The sequence below is a fragment of the Emys orbicularis genome, chromosome 1 (assembly GCF_028017835.1).
Source record: "Emys orbicularis isolate rEmyOrb1 chromosome 1, rEmyOrb1.hap1, whole genome shotgun sequence".
NCBI lineage: Eukaryota > Metazoa > Chordata > Testudines > Emydidae > Emys > Emys orbicularis.
The window spans coordinates 175,734,392-175,751,095 of record NC_088683.1 but is presented as its reverse complement, the minus strand read 5'-3'; positions in this window follow the sequence as shown (position 1 = coordinate 175,751,095).

Here is a 16,704-nt window from a genome sequence, read left to right as displayed (position 1 = left end):
CCAAATCCATTGCCCAGTTCCTTTTAATAATATCCGAACTATATTGTCACCCTACAACCACACACCCCATCCTGTGTTATTCCTTCGACACACAGAGATGACACACAGTAGGAAAGTTCCTGCAGTCCTTCCACATCCCAGCCTCCTATAGACCATAATGGGAATTTGGGGTATGTAAAGATTGCAGGACTGGAATTAATATTTTTGAGATGCTAAAAAGTCAGTTACAATAATTTAAAGTTGAGCAAAATTTAGAGATGCTAAGAGTGTTCAGGTTTTTAAACCCTTCTTCAAAGTAAGCCATTTACCTAGATCATGTTTCATGATACCAAGTTCAAGGAGGTCAGCTCAAACCTTCCTCTTTTCTTTGCTCTTTCCTCAAAATGTTAATTTCTGGTGTACATGCATTTATTGCATGCATATGACTGTATTGTGCATTTATAATTTAAGAGCATAAATAGTAAGCTCCTTGGAGAAGGGATTTATTTTTATTATGTGTTTGTACAGCACCTAATACAATGGCTAGCTGCTATCGCAATACAAATAATGAATAATCATATTTGATAACTTAGCCAAGTGATAGAGGATCATGTACTTTTCTCGATGAAAGCATCTCAGATACTAGCAATGGGGGTCACATACGGATATATTACAGTAAATTGTTTGTTGCCAAAAATATTTGTTTCGGGCATAGAGAAAACATGTGATTACAACGTCTGTTTTCACGCTGCTCTAATAAGGCAAGACATTAAAAAACATCCTGAAAGCTGATTCAAAAAATCTCCCTGTAGATTTATATTAAGCTCAACATTCAGCAGGAATCTGTTCAGCACGGTCCAGAGAAGAATTGAGTTATGGAGTGTATGGCTTGAGGCTATCAACTGAAACTGGGCTTTAATTAAAATGGATTTGATAGAGCTGGAAAATCTTGCACAATAGACTTCCAGATGACTTTAAAATCAGTTCCATAAAGAGGATGTGGTTTGTAAGTTTTAATGTGAAGTAACTATACTATACGGATATTTTGATTTTAAAATGATGCTTTAAAAGATAGAAATGAAATTTGAGCTAGACATTAGAGATAGCATTTTCCAACCCAAAAAGCTATTAGCACCACATCTGCAGCATGTGCAATTTGCTCATGCTACATACATGGCTATCAGCTAAAAATTGTTGGATCGGTGGCTTGTCAGAGCATGTGGTTTTGCAGCGTTATCTGTGGGCGTGTATGGACTAGTTTCAGTAGAACTATAGCCACTGTTTGAGTGTGAATTCTGTATTGCATGCATTCAAAGCATGCTTTACAAATGATGCCAAATAATGAAAAATATCTACACATTGGCTGAACTGGTGAGTGCAGTCGTAACTGGAATCTATTTTGAGCGTTTATTGTTTGCATTGCAATAGTGCCTAGAGGACTCAGTGGATAACAGATCCCCATTATGCTAAGCACTGTACAGTCACGTTGTCAGAGAGAGATTGCCTCTGAAGAGCTTACAGTCTAAATGAAAAAGGCAGGCAAAGAGGAAGGAAATACACCTCTACCCCGATATAACACTGTCCTCAGGAGCCAAATAATCTTACCGCGTTATAAGTGAAACCGCGTTATATCGAATTTGCTTTCATCTCCCGGAGCGTGCAGCCCCACCCCCCCCCGGAGCGCTGCTTTACCGCGTTATATCCGAATTCGTGTTATATCAGGTCGCGTTATACTGGGGTAGAGGTGTATTATTATGGGAAATAAAATGCGTCAGCCCTTTCTTCCTAAAACTAGATCCAGGTTATGGACAGTGGATTTGAAGGACTGAAAATCTGTGGCAACATGGTGGAGGGGGAAAAAATCTAAAACTCCCCTACACGCAAGAACATTTTGTTGTTATTGCTCAATAAAACTTTTTTGCATTTTATTTAACTTTCATTGTGTGTCAGTTCTGTAGATTTCACTAGTAGGTATTTGACAGGAACAGCTCAATTAAGAGAAATTGCAAGATATCAATAGCTGAGCCTCACCTTGATATCCATGTTGAGAGAGTAGACACTAAAGAAAGTTTGTCAAACTCCCAGGCAGTCTGATTGATATATTCAGCCCCCATAACAGATTCAGACTTGCAAAATGCAAAACTTTTGTTTGAAAAAAAGGTTTCTAATCCTTATGCTCACAAAAATAACCTTCCCAAGGTGAACAGATGTCATGCTAACGTAAGCTCCCTAAAACAACAGTTCAAAGAGAAACTGGTATCTACACCGCTTCTGTGTTTAATCTGAAACTTAATGACACTGACAGGCAGATTTTCAAATTATTTTAGGAACACAGTTGTGCACCTAATTTGTTCATGCAGTTACTTATAACTGTGCACACTTATTGGGAAATTGCATTCCCAAAGGCCAAATAACCAGAGTGCAGAGATATTGTCCATCCTAAAAGTGCCCTGCAATCATCCCCCAACTGAATGATGTTTAGTGCATCCGTACTTCATTCATTAACAATGTACTTACTACCTAAAGGTCACGTTTTCCCCTTCCTCTTTTTGCCAATGTCCTGTTCTCACTGGTGAGAGGTCCACAGTAGACCACAGTTAGTAAATCATCTCAACTTGATAACTGAATCCTACAGACCATAATTAAAAGTGTAACTAAATCCTCTCTATGGAATGGAGTTTGACACTGCCACCCTAAGATGAATTAAACATTGTTGATTAAAGGTGTAATATTCCACAGATACATAAGTTTAAAACCTGTCTCCTGTGCGTGAAGTACCCACAGTACTTTCAAAGTCACTATAAGATTCTATTCTTTAAGTTTTTAAGAGCGTGAATATTCAATAACAATACTTTGATGTTTTATTTGTCCTCTATCTGAAGATCTCAAAGTGCTTTGCAAAACCTGTTAAATTAAGCCTCAATATCCCAGGGGAGTTTATCCACGCGAAAACTTAGGCACAAAGTAGCTAGGTGACTTGCCCTATTGCAGAGCTGAGAACAGAACCCACATATCTGGAATCCTCTTTTGTGATCAAAAGAGTTAGGAAAAAAGGATAGAGAATGATTGAATGAGCCAAGAAGGAGGCAGGTTTATTGTGGGGGTTTATGGCCATTTAATAAATTAGGCCTTTGGGAGGTTTAATTCTTGCTAGCATTTTTATAGGGCAATTTCTTAAAGTACAAGGGACAATGCAAAAGTCTTAAGTGTTCTAATAAAGGACTCTGGCTTAAATTAGCTACCATCTTCACTTTGGAGGGAAGTGATAACTATAAAACAGAATTACAATTGAGCAAACTATTCTCCCACACTGCTGGGGGAGCCAGCCATCCCTTGTCTCCCCTCAATTCACTGGCCAGGGGAACAATATCAAACGTAATTAAGGCACCAATTCTGAAATGGAATCCTTATCCAGAGCACTAGTTAATTACTTTTATCAGGACCCAATTCAGGATCAAGGCCTAACAAATGAAACTAAACAGAGTAACTACTATCTACCATAAATATTAAAAGACACTGACAAGTTTTAGTAACTTCTGTTCAGAGTTGCACTAATGCAGCAGTTTGTATCATTTTAACTACAATCTCATTTACAGCAGTCTTACATGCATGTAACTCCACTGATTTCAATAGTTATTCCTACTTTAGAGTGGTGTCACTTAAATCAGAACAAAATCCTAGGTCTCTCTGAACAATCACATTCATGCACTTTGAGAATTCCAGAGTCAATTAAAGCAAGAGAATTTACTTGACTTTATTTACTTATTTTGCTTAAATTGCATAAAAAGCTGCTCTCTCTACCCACACTGGCTACTAGGACATGTGTAAAAAGTGGCTATGGATCTTTCTTAACTAGTTCAACATTTAGGAGGGAAAAAAGCATCCAATATCCCTCTCATAGAAAAGTCTTATAGATAATCATTCTCCATGTAATTCAACAGAAAATTTTTAAACTAGCCTACAGGAGAGACATAATTCTTTATACATTCTTGCAGGGAAGTATAAAAGTTATCTATAGAGATCATTGTAAATTCTATAGATGAACAGAGCTCTACAGAACACAAACATTCAGTGGCCTATTTAACTCAATGGGTGAAATCCTGGATTCACTGAAGTCAATGGCAAAAGTCCCATTGACTTAAACCCTATAGGTTTAATCACTACTAAATTGTATAGGACTGTTCCTTAAAAATACTGTGGTGTTATCCTTCTGAGCTCAGATTCTGTAATTGCAGCAGCAGCAGACATAAGAAACTGTGTGCCCATCAGAGGATCCATGGGTTTTACGTTACCTCTTTAAAATGTGTAATTGCCATTCCAGAAAAACTCTGCATTTTGATTTTTTCCTGTTAAGTTGCTGAAGAACTTTGGTAACTTTTAATTAGATACCATTATTAATCATAGAAATGTTAACACATGAAAATCTGAGTCCTCTGTGTTTTTTAGAAGTACACATTTTAATTAGTATTGGCTGTGGGGCACCTCTGTTTATTTAATTAAAAAAGCAGGATTGCAGCAGTGCTGCTTGTAGTGGAAGGATCAGGTTTTTAATAGCTACTGAAGATGCAAGGCATCTGCACTATCAGCAGCAGGAGGTCTTTTGTACTAGGTACCACAATATCCAATCACTTAATCACATGCTGAAATAAGCAATTAGACACCTCAGTTCAACCCAATAGTATCATCTAAGGCCAGATTGAAGATTGTTGCTTCCATAAATTCCAGTTTAATGTTCACAGGGGGCGTGAAATTGATAGAGTAAAATCAAATCAAAATGTAAAAGCACATGATGATTGAACTAGGAAAGCACTAGGACTACCACTATGCTGATCATGCTATAGATCAGAGAGATGTCTTCTAATGCTGGGGTAGCGGGGAGGGGGCGAATCACCCTGTGCAGGATTAAGTGAGAGTATTTAGTGGAAATTAATATCCCCTGGATATTGTTTTCAGACAGACACTGCAGTTATCAATTTACAAGCTGACACACAAATAAGCGATTTGTCACAAGAAACAGCAGGAAGAAAAACATTGTGCATGTGTGTGTGAGTGAGGGAAGATTAGAGCCAATTTATACCAGTAAGAAAAAGGTTTTCTGGAATAATTCATTACAACAAAGGATTCACACAGGGAGGGAACATTTTTGAAGACTCGCATAATTCACTAGCAATATGGCAACAGCCCTCCTACAGCACTTGCCACCGTGTAAGCACCTGGATGATTGTGTGGAACTCCCATTGTAGTCCAGCACACAAAGAGTTTACAGGATTGAGGCCAAGGTAAGTATATGTAGCTATCAAAATTGGTCTTGTGTATCTGTGTGGTTTTGTTTCACAAAGGTTCATATGAACAGATAAATTTCAACCCATGTAATTTCATCTTTCCCCACTACCCCCAAGTTACTCTTTGAGTAATGGGTTTGAACAAACCCCAACATAACATAGAATAACATTGAAACTAGCTAGTTTCACCAAGACCCTGTGAAAAATGTCAATTTCACAGTATACGAATGCCAAATTAGAAGCCAATCCAGGTTTATGAAATTTAGAGGTCTCGGTCTGAATTTTGAGTTTGTAACAAAGTCCAAAACCAAATGAGTTTTTCCATGATTATTGGATTCTGTAACCCACTTTCTGCAGCGCTCTAATGAGAAACTAATTACCCACAAAACCATACACCAATCTGAATTTCTCTATGTAATTTCTGTCCAAAAAGGAATGTACTAAACATGTACAAAGGAATATATAATCTGAGAAACTGAGACTTTGATCTATATGGGCAAAACCCCATTTAGCAAAGACCCATTGAAGTATTGATGGGGCCTACCCATGCGGATGCAATTGAACATTAATGCCTGCACTAAACTGTAAATCACTGTGCAGTAATAAGCAACGTTTAAATATACAGCTTGCTATTTTATTACTCAGATGACACTTTATCAGTACTCACCTACCCTTTGGGTTGGTAACAGATATTTATGCATGCTCCTAAGTAGTGTGATTACTTCCGCACTGGTTCAGTTCACCTGAAACTTGAAGTGTTTTGGTTGTGAAGTATAAAAGAAAACCAAATGTGTTAAAGGTGTGGAGTTGCTGGAATATGTCCTTTACTGTTCTTGCCAGATGTCAACCACATCTAGTAGTTCTTGATAAAAATCAATAGTTTCCATTAGGTTACCTATTATGAGCAATAAGGCTACTATTTATATGTAACTGTTTCTCTGATTCTTGAATAACAGAGCAGTGAGCTTTGTGCAACCATCAGTCTTTTAAGGGCACATTTGCTTCTGATTGGTTTAGATAGCAATGCCGAAAATCATAAAGACACTAAAAGATCAACAGACTGAGATGCACATACTTTACCACAAGTTGCAATACTCTAACTACATGCCTCTCTTGGATTGCTTTACTCTCCTCTGTCCAGTTCAGAATCCAATTAAAAGGCCTAGTTTTCATCTTCAAAACTACAAAACCCTGCATAGGCCGGAGCCAGGCTCTCTCAGGGATCACCATTCTCTCTAACCCAGACATGAAAAGCTGTGCTCAACTAAGACAGGGAGGCTGACAGAGCCCAGGTTATAGGGGCCATGGGCCCAGCATTCTTAGTGAAGGACCCACAGCTATGGGCCCTGCTTCCACAGAAGGGAAGGCCGAGCCATAGTCTTGACACCTGTTCGGCAGGTTTACTCACCTTTCCATGCACCAGTTTTACTAATGCACAGAAGGATATTCTCTTGATTCTACTTGGCCTCTCACCCTTCACATAAGAGACTATGCAGAAGGTGAAGAGTAATACTCTACTGCAGACATTCCTTGTACATTAACTTTCATATAAAAGTTCTGCAGGTGCTACAGAATTTCCAGTGTCTGTATTATTCAGTATGGGAATATTGCGGGAATCATGAGTCTTACCGAAGACTTGCACTTGGTCTTGTATACACACACGACCAGATTCTATCCTAAGTTGCACCCTTTCCAACTCCTACTTTTCCCTAGAGTATGCCTGAGTGAATGCACCACCCAACATTCAGAACTGCGCACGCAGTATTGTCGTAATTGGGTTTTTTGCACACAATAATCAATGAACGTGCACAAGCCGTTTGTGATTGTAAGCTCTTAGGGGCAGGGATTGTCTTTTGTTCTGTGTTTGTACAGCACCTAGCACAGCGGGGTCCTTGTCCACGACTAAGGCTCCTTGCCACTATGGGGCACTACCACAATGCAAAAAACAAACAGCAACAATACTACCTGTGCATACATAGGAGCCCATACAAATCACATCTGGCACAGGCACCTCTGAAAATACGAATCACAACGTCCAGTCAGGTATCCAGTTGTTCAGAACCATTGGGTTCCAGAACCATCTGCAGCGTAACGCACAATTCCCCTTATTCCTCAGGTTTGCTACTCAATTTTATTGTCAAGACTGGCCAAAACATTACCTTATAGTAAATCTACTGCCACTCTATTGCTTCGTCTCTTTAGTACAGCCATAAAGTAGATTTACCTCCAGTGACTGAACTGTACCTAAAGGGGAAGAAGAAACACAAAGTAGCAATTCACCAGTGTTGAAAAAGTTGCAGCAGAATGTTTTAGCAGCACCTTCTGAACAGAAAGTCTCTGGTTGGGACTCTGATCTCACCCCAGTGAGAATGTAATCCCATGAAAGAAAATGGTGTTATACCAACGTCATGTCACTTAAAGGGAGGTCAGATTCAGGCCCTCCATATTTACCACTAAATGTCTTATTCGGTCTATGCATTTGTGGTATTCAGAATTGATCATCAGTTAGTTGTGACATTCTGTGCTTCTCTGAAAACGTGTGCTGAATAAACACTGGAAGGATGACAGCTTAATATCTAGAAGCAGTTAGAAAGAAGGTCAGGCCATATTTTTCATTTCCAAAAGCAATAAACAAAGGGCCATCCCAACTGCTAGTAATCATTTAAGTAGATTTCCTTCACATAAGAACCTGGCAGACTTACAGCAATGGACCCTTTTTCTTCTAGTGTGTGGTTTTTTTTTTTAAGCCACACAATAGCACTTACTTGTCAGCTCTGAGCCACAACTTTGAGAAGGAATCAATAATAAAAGTAGGACACATAGGTAGATTAGGGGGTTTCTGGCTTGCATCTTCCTTCCCTCCCCTACAACTATATCCATCCTCTGTGTTTGACAGAATGTCAGACTAAACACTATTGCCATCATACTGTCTCATCACTAGAAAGACAAGTTTGAATTTAATTCCTAACTCTTGCCAAGGGCAGGAGTAAGACTAGTTAACTTTGTGTTGCAGCAGCTATGCCATATTTTCCCTTCTGATTCCCTTTACAAATCAATTAATGGTTCCTGATACTGTGAAATATACCCCCAGATTCTTGAGGACAAATTCTGCCATCAGGTTCTCTTGTTCTACTTTCACTGATATGAATGGGAGTGGCAAACTCCAGTCATCTGAACTGCTCCCCCTACTTAGAAGTTGGAGATGGAAAGGACCTTTTATGTCATCTAGCCCATTCTCCATCTCTCTTCCTGCCTGGTGTATGATTTAACTTTGCAGAATAGTATATATCTCATCAGTTTTTTAAAACTAAAGGCTCTTATCTGCAATTGTATGAGAGATCCAGTGGGAAATAAATTCATCACCTCTATACCTACAACTAAACATGAGGTCTCTGTTATCAAACTTCAGTAAATATATGGAATTTCGTACCATTCCTTTGAAGGTGAAGTAGCATCTTTCTAAACTCTAACTACTAGTAGTCCTCAAAAACAGTATAGGGATTTGCTTACCATACCAGTTAATGAGAAATAACCACACTACCATTAAATCAATGCACAAATCAGAATGCTTTGGCTAGCAAATATGGAAGGATTTGTAGGATCCACAGCATCAGGAATCGTGTCTTCACCTTCAACGATCTATTTGACCAGGACTTCTGTTGCATCCTCCTTGCACCTTCTATTCTGCCAACCATGCAACTGTAATGCCCCATTAATTTGTTTCTCTCTCAATCATCTCCATACCCTTTTCCATGCTGCCCCTATGTGTAGGGTGCCCTTATTAGCACAGCCTGTCAAGTCATCATCCTTTCTTCATTCAAATTCCTCCTAAAGGCTAACCTCTTCTGCAGTGCTCACAAGTGAGTCAACAATAATATAACAGGATATTTGTAAGGAACTCCTAGTAATCCTAGCTAGTCATGCCTCTGGGCTTCCCCAGTGTATCTTGTCTACTTAAGGAGTCTTGACTAGCTCTGCAGGGCAGGGATTGTCTTTTATTTTCTTTTGTATTGAGCTGAGCCTGACTATTTTAGTGCTCACAGAAACTAATATTTTGTGTAAGTGAAAATTAAGTGTCAAGTCATGGGTCAGCACAGCATCCTTGGACTCTGACTGGCTGAGAGAATTCCATTTCAGTATAATAATGAAGATTGTGCACCTAGCTCCTGTTTAACAGTTTTGGGTTGGACCATATATTTAATAATTGAATGAGAAAGGTCAATTACCTTTCCTGAGATCACTCTTCATGAAGACAAAACAAGATTCATTTGGTTCATCTCCCATCTCCCCCAGGATACCAGAGCACAGCTCTTGATTTATTTTACTGTACTTAGAAACTGACTGCTGTGGGTCACTTGTAGAAAAATTATTATTATTAATGCTAGTTGTTTCCATATGGCAGGGGAGATAGTAAACAGTTCAGGTATAGAGCTATGTGCCAATATTTCTGTGACCAACAGGCTTAAGACCTTATCAACACATCCAAAGTTTTGAAGGCAGTCTAGTGACTTTACCCCTTTACATAGAAGGGGATGCTTCAAAACTGCCTCCATGAAGTCTGTGATAAATGACTGACCTCATTCCAGAGAGTGGAAGTCTCTTATCTTGCTCACCCTCTAAGAGCTGAGCGAGGGAGTTGGTGTCAGTGTCAGTGACGGAAGAGCTTCAAAACAGTTGAACCCCCCACAAATCTGTAATGTTTACATGATCTACCTGAATCTCTTTGGTCAGCCTTGAAGTACAAATAGAAAGCAGTAGACAGGGAAGAAAAAGTGTTAAACATTTTCTAACTCATCCCCAGTTAGGGTCAACATCTTAGTTTACAGATCTCATTTCTTTGGCAGCAACAGTTCCACAAGTGAAAGCAGCAATGTAACAGCAATACCAGACCACTTACTTTTTTTCATTTTATTTATATATTTGTAAATATTGCAAAAAGCCTTTACTACAGAAATAAAGCAATGTTTAAAAATGAAGCAGCTAGTCAATCATTGCATGGGGGAAAAAATGTACATGCCCATATACACAATATCTCCAAGACAGAGGATATTTTTACACACACACACACACACACACACACACACACACACACACACACACACACACACACACACACACACACACCCTTTAGAAAGGTAACAATGGCTAGTCCTTTTCCCACCTTGCCAGGCATAGAGAAACAGACACTAATTCAATGTGTGTCATGAAGGCTCCACCAGCAGAATTTCTATGACGCACTAGCTAGAATCTACTTCCCTAGCTACTCTGGGGAAGGGTGGCATGCATACCACTGCCTATTCCGCTCTGGAGAGGAATGCCTTCTCTGACTACCTGAACCTGCTTGTGTCCATGAGGATGAATGCTAATTAGGTACAATGCTAATATTTCAATATTATATCATTGTGAGAGAGAAATATCATCATCTTAGAGGTAAGTGGAACCTCTAACATTCTCATCTTAGAGGTGCAGGACCCAAGAAGGGCAAATCTGGATCTGTGCTACCCTTATACCCCCTCCCTCCAATCCTGAGGAAGGTTCAGTCCCCTGCAGAAGTAAGAATGGCAGGGCTGTTTTAACTTGCACCCAGCTGTAAAGATCTCCTTATAGTCTGTTGGGTCAAAAGGCAGTAGCATGCAGTTGACTATGTGGAACTTATGTCACCAGGCAATACCCTTCTGTTTGGAGAATCCCCAGGTAGCCAGCCAAGTGGCTGCTTTATGTTGGGGTACCCAGCTCAAAGCAACTGCAGCAGGGCCAGGTTTTGGATCAGATCATTTAAAAATTACGTGCCTAAGACCTGTAAGTCAATGGCAGGCTTGAGAAGTTCCAGGAGTTCTTGATTCGCTGTGCCTTGTTCTGAGTACTCAGCCACTCTCCCTCTGGCTCAAAGTGCTCATTAGTGACAGCTCAATCCTGGGTTTCTTGTTTTCTTTTCAGTTTATGCCCCCCCGGCTACAGTATATTTCCCAGATAAGTATCATCTTTTTCACCATACAATTTTCTCCCTTCAGTACAGTAACTGCAATTATGGCTTTATTATTTTTTCTACCAGACAGTTCAACTCTTGAAAGTACCCTAGGTATTTTTCTATAGTAGGTTGTCACAGAAAGTCCTGTGATTGATCAGGGATTAATAATTGTGACATCAAGTTGACTGTAATACAGTCCTTTTCCAGGAATGTCATGTTTATTGCCTTGAGTGAGTCGCATCAAATTGAAAGTCCAAAAAAATTATATGCCAAATGTTCCTGTGGGTACAATCTGTCACCCGCCCATTTCCAGCCTGCTGACATGCAATTAAAATAGCATCATATAAATAGATGGGGAAAGCTTGAGATTCTTGTAACTCCTCTGAGAAGAGCAACTTGGACAGTACATTAAAGTTTATTTTAAGACCAAATTGCAGGAAAACATAGACCCAAATTTTAAAGAGTGGGTACCTAATGCTAGACTCCTGAATCAATCTAAAAAGTGGCTAGAGTTTCAGAACTGCTGATCACCCCACAATAGCTACTGGTATAGTGTCTACGTCTGGGTGCCTAGCACTTTTTTGGGGGGGGAAAAAACACACAGGTAATTTATTTAGGTGCCAAAATTTAGGTTTTAGAAGCCTAACTCTCAGCATCTGTTTCTGTTGTAGTGGGGGGTTTTTTTGGGGGGGGGCAGAGGGAAGGTAATCTTGCCCTCATTTTATATGAAGAACTACAGAGATGTTTAAAGTAACTACTACAGCTGGTTGGACAATTTTCAAAAATGGGGTTTCATAAAAAAAATTAATGTCAAATTTCAGTAAAGCTTTTCATTTTTCAAAATTTCAAAACAAAATGGTTGTGGTGGGAGACGTTCTGGTTGTTGTTGTTGTTTCATTTTGAAATTGTGTGAAAATACCCCCACACTTCTAATGTTTTTCTTCCACAGAAGAGCATGGAAAAAAATATTTAACAAGGTAAAATGAAAGGTTAGTAACCTATTTTCAAGGTAGTAAAACTTCCTGATCCTTTTCCATCTGGTAAAAGTGGGGAGAATCTGAGAATGCAAGGAGAAAGTAGGTTTTTCCACACCTCTGTAGTTTTTCAAGTTTTCCCACAGGAAAATTTATTTCCAAGCAAGAAAATTCCCATTTTCTGGTCAGCCCTAATAAACACACACCTTGGAGCGCAAAGATGCCACAGCCTTCACAGTTAATTTATTTTATTCAGAGAACAAGGGTTAAGCACGTAAATTCCTTTTAAAAATCTGGTCCTAAGGTTTTTGGAGCAGGCACGGTCTTTTTGTTGTGTGTTTACATAGTGAATAGCACAATAGGGTCCTGTTCCATGACTGAGGCCCCTGAGCACTATCAACAATACAAATAACCACTCAACCCACCACATCTCAGCGAGAGAGTAGGTAACTTTGTAGCCAATCAATCACTACCTTGTGGAGACTGCCTTCAGGAATAGTGTTGGATTTAATATTTGGACACATGTCCACTAGACACTGGATGGAGGCCACAAATTCATCTCGTACATCAGCAAACAGCCATCAACTGGAGCTATTTTTGAAAACCAGCAAACTAGGTGTCTCTCTCTAGTTATGCTAATCCTCTGAGCCATTCAGGTGTCCCTCTATCCATAATTATGTTTCTTTAAGAGTTCCTCTGTCTCGAAACTTGTCCGTGTTAAAACAAACAATTTCACAATGGTTCTTGGAACTATTTTACATACATGTATTCTTCCCTCTCTGATGGACACCATTTTGTTAAGGGCTGTACAAACACCTAGAAAGTGTCCACATTTAAATTGCTTTGATAAAGTTAGTAAACTAATCCTTGTTAATGTCTTTTGTTAAATTAAGTAGCTTCTGATTACTGGATTTTCTTTGCAGCTGGGTAGCATGTGCTTCTCACAGAGGAGAAATACTGTATGACACTTACATCACTTTTTATAATACATAAATGGCAAATTCTAGCACTAGAGAGCTTTAAGATCTCCACCTGTTCATACTAAAAGTAAACACTAAACCTTCCCAACTGTTCTCAAAGACCTTGTTAAAACAGTGATTTCCCTCCTCCCCCACATGCACACACCACTGTAGCTAGGAACAGGATTAAGCCAGTATTCAAGTTATCTTCCTAAATTCTAGATCACTGCAGTGAGTTTAAACAAAATACAGTTATTTAGTTGCCTGGCAGCAGGGAAGTAAATCAGGTCAGAATGACTGGTAAGGGAGGGTTGGAATGCTTGTGTGGTGTTTAGCAAGAGAGATCTGTGAGCGAGCATACCCTAAGCTACTGTGCAGGGATATATGTTTACAGTTCCAGCTTTCCGCATGCAAGCTGCAGTTGTTGCCCCAACTTCCCATCATCCACACTCGTAGCCCTTAAGGACACATCTAGATCTCATGGAGGCTGATAAAGCAAAGCATCCAGCGGACAGTGGTGAAGTGCAGATAAAACATCTGAAGATCCTGTACCACAAGGCCAACTGGTAATGCACCCAGCACGTGGTCCTGCTGCAAGTAGCTTGACAGGATGCTTGGCAATAACCCCAGCATGGAGCCCACCATCTCACATGACATCCTCCTGCAACCAGAGGGTCTCATTGTGAGGCCAGAGGAAGGAGAGGCAGATGCAGCAGCAGATGCGACCACAGCAGTCTTGCAGTCCCAGAAGTACATAATGGAGCTTGAAACTCCAAATCAGCCCACCAATCAGGATGGGGTTGCAGATGTGCTGAGCCCATTTTCTGAATACCTGTTGAGAAATGAACCTGGGGATCAGCCTGCAAGGAGAGCAGAACCAGAAGGGACCATTGTGATCATCTAATCTGACATCCTGTACAACAGGTCACAGAACTGCCCCAAAATAGTTCCTAGAGCAGATATCCAGTCTTGATTTAAAAAATTGTCAGTGATTGAGAACCTACCATAACCCTTGGTGAATTGTTCCAATGGTTAATTATTCATTAAAAATGTACACCTTATTTCCAGTCTGAATTTGTCCAGCTTCAGCTTCAGCCATTAGATCATGTTATACCTTTCTCTGCTAGACTGAAGAGACCATTACTAAATACTTGTTCCCCATGTAGGTACTTATAGACTAAGGGTATGTCTTCACTAGCAACGTGGCTGTGTATTCGCGGTACCAGCGCTGGGAGAGAGCTTTCCTAGCACTGTTAAAAAAACCCACCCGAGCGCTGGTTCACTGTCTACACTGCCACTTTACAGCGCTGAAACTTGCAGCACTCAGGGGTGTGTTTTTTCAAGTTACCCCTTAACCTTTTCTTTGTTATGCTAAACAGATTCAGCAATAAGGGTTTCCCTGGGAACTGATTGCAAACAGAGGGGCTGGGGCATTGACCGGATTGCAGCGGTGTGTGTCTGTGTATGTGAGAAACAGAAAGCAGACAGAGAAGCCAGGACAAAGCCAGAGAAGCACAGGTAGCATGGCCCTGAGAGGAAGCCAAGAGAGCTGCTTTTGGGCAGAGTGCTGGCTGAAGAGGCAGGCTTGGAACTGCAAGCCAAGAAACTGCCCCCTGTTTGTTCCTACTGTATTCAGGGAAAACAGGCCTGCCTGTGTGTTCATTTTTGTAAATGAATGGGATTGCACCAAAGAAATACCTTATTTGTATCATCAATTTTTCCTCCTAACAACATCACAGCAAGGCCCTGAACACAGGCCAAAGGGGGCAACATAATCATTGAAAATATTTTTAAATCCTCCATTTTTAATGCTTCATAGATTTGAACAATACATTTCTCCTACTGTAGGCTCTTTCAGAATAAACAGGAGTAACAAGTTTCAGAGCTGACCTACTCAAATGAAACGGTCCCAACCCTCCAGTCTCCTGATGGTCTGATCTAGGGTCAGTCAGCAGAATTGCCCAAGTTGATCTCAGCTCTCAGAGAGTGCATGAAGAGTCAGACTCTCAGGTATCTGGGACCTAAACCCTACAGGGATTTGTAGATCAAAGTCAACTTAAGTTCTTTCTAAAAGCAAACTGGAAGCCAGTGCAGTATGTAGCAAACAGAAGAACTAAGTTCTACATTAATACTAGTCAGTGACGTTGGGACAATAGTGCAGAACAGTGTCCATTTAATAGTAATTTGAATATTGATACAGTGACAATTCTCAAGCTCCCTTTGAAAATTGTGTTTTACTGGCACAAATGTCTCTGAAAAGTAAGTTTCAAAGTCACATGTATAAGCGTCTGTGACAGTAGTGCTTCCATAGTCATTTTATCAGGGAACAGAAAAAATGACTTATTCCACCAATCTTAATTTACCAGTGCAGCAATTATCAATCACCAAGAACTGTCAATGATCAATACAGCATGTGAAAAAAACCAACCTCACTTCCCAAATAGATACATAGATAGATAGGTATTAATTATTCACTAAGTCAATCACCATCTGCCAGAGAATAGTCTGTGAGCACAGAGGCTAAATTTGTCAAATGATTTGTTAGAATTTATCGGCTCAGCTGTTTCTCTGTAAGTGGGTAGCACGAAGAGAGAAGACTATGGTGGCTGAGGCACTGAACTGAAATTTAGAAGGTCTGTAGCAGAAGCACTTACATCCCCTATGTAACAGGAAACAAATCTTTGTCTCTAGGCTTCAGTTCCCCCATCTGTAAAATGGGATCACCAAGGTTGTTGCATGGATAAACTCATTTATAGTTTGCCCCACACACAAATGGCGGGAAACGTGATTCATAGATTCTAGGACTGGAAGGGACCTCAAGAGGTCATCGAGTCCAGTCCCCTGCCCTCATGGCAGGACCAAATACTGTCTAGACCATCCCTGATAGACATTTATCTAACCTACTCTTAAATATCTCCAGAGATGGAGATTCCACAACCTCCCTAGGCAATTTATTCCAGTGTTTAACCACCCTGACAGGTAGGAACTTTTTCCTAATGTCCAACCTAGACCTCCCTTGCTGCAGTTTAAGCCCATTGCTTCTTGTTCTATCCTTAGAGGCGAAGGTGAACAAGTTTTCTCCCTCCTCCTTATGACACCCTTTTAGATACCTGAAAACTGCTATCATGTCCCCTCTCAGCCTTCCTTCATAGGTCATGTTCTCAAGACCTTTAATCATTCTTGTTGCTCTTCTCTGGACCCTTTCCAATTTCTCCACATCTTTCTTGAAATGCGGTGCCCAGAACTAGACACAATACTCCAGCTGAGGCCTAACCAGAGCAGAGTAGAGCAGAAGAATGACTTCTCGTGTCTTGCTCACAACACACCTGTTAATACATCCCAGAATCATGTTTGGTTTTTTTTGCAACAGCATCACACTGTTGACTCATATTTAGCTTGTGGTCCACTATAACCCCTAGATCCCTTTCTGCCGTACTCCTTCCTAGACAGTCTCTTCCCATTCTGTATGTGTGAAACTGATTTTTCCTTCCTAAGTGGAGCACTTTGCATTTGTCTTTGTTAAACTTCATCCTGTTTAACTC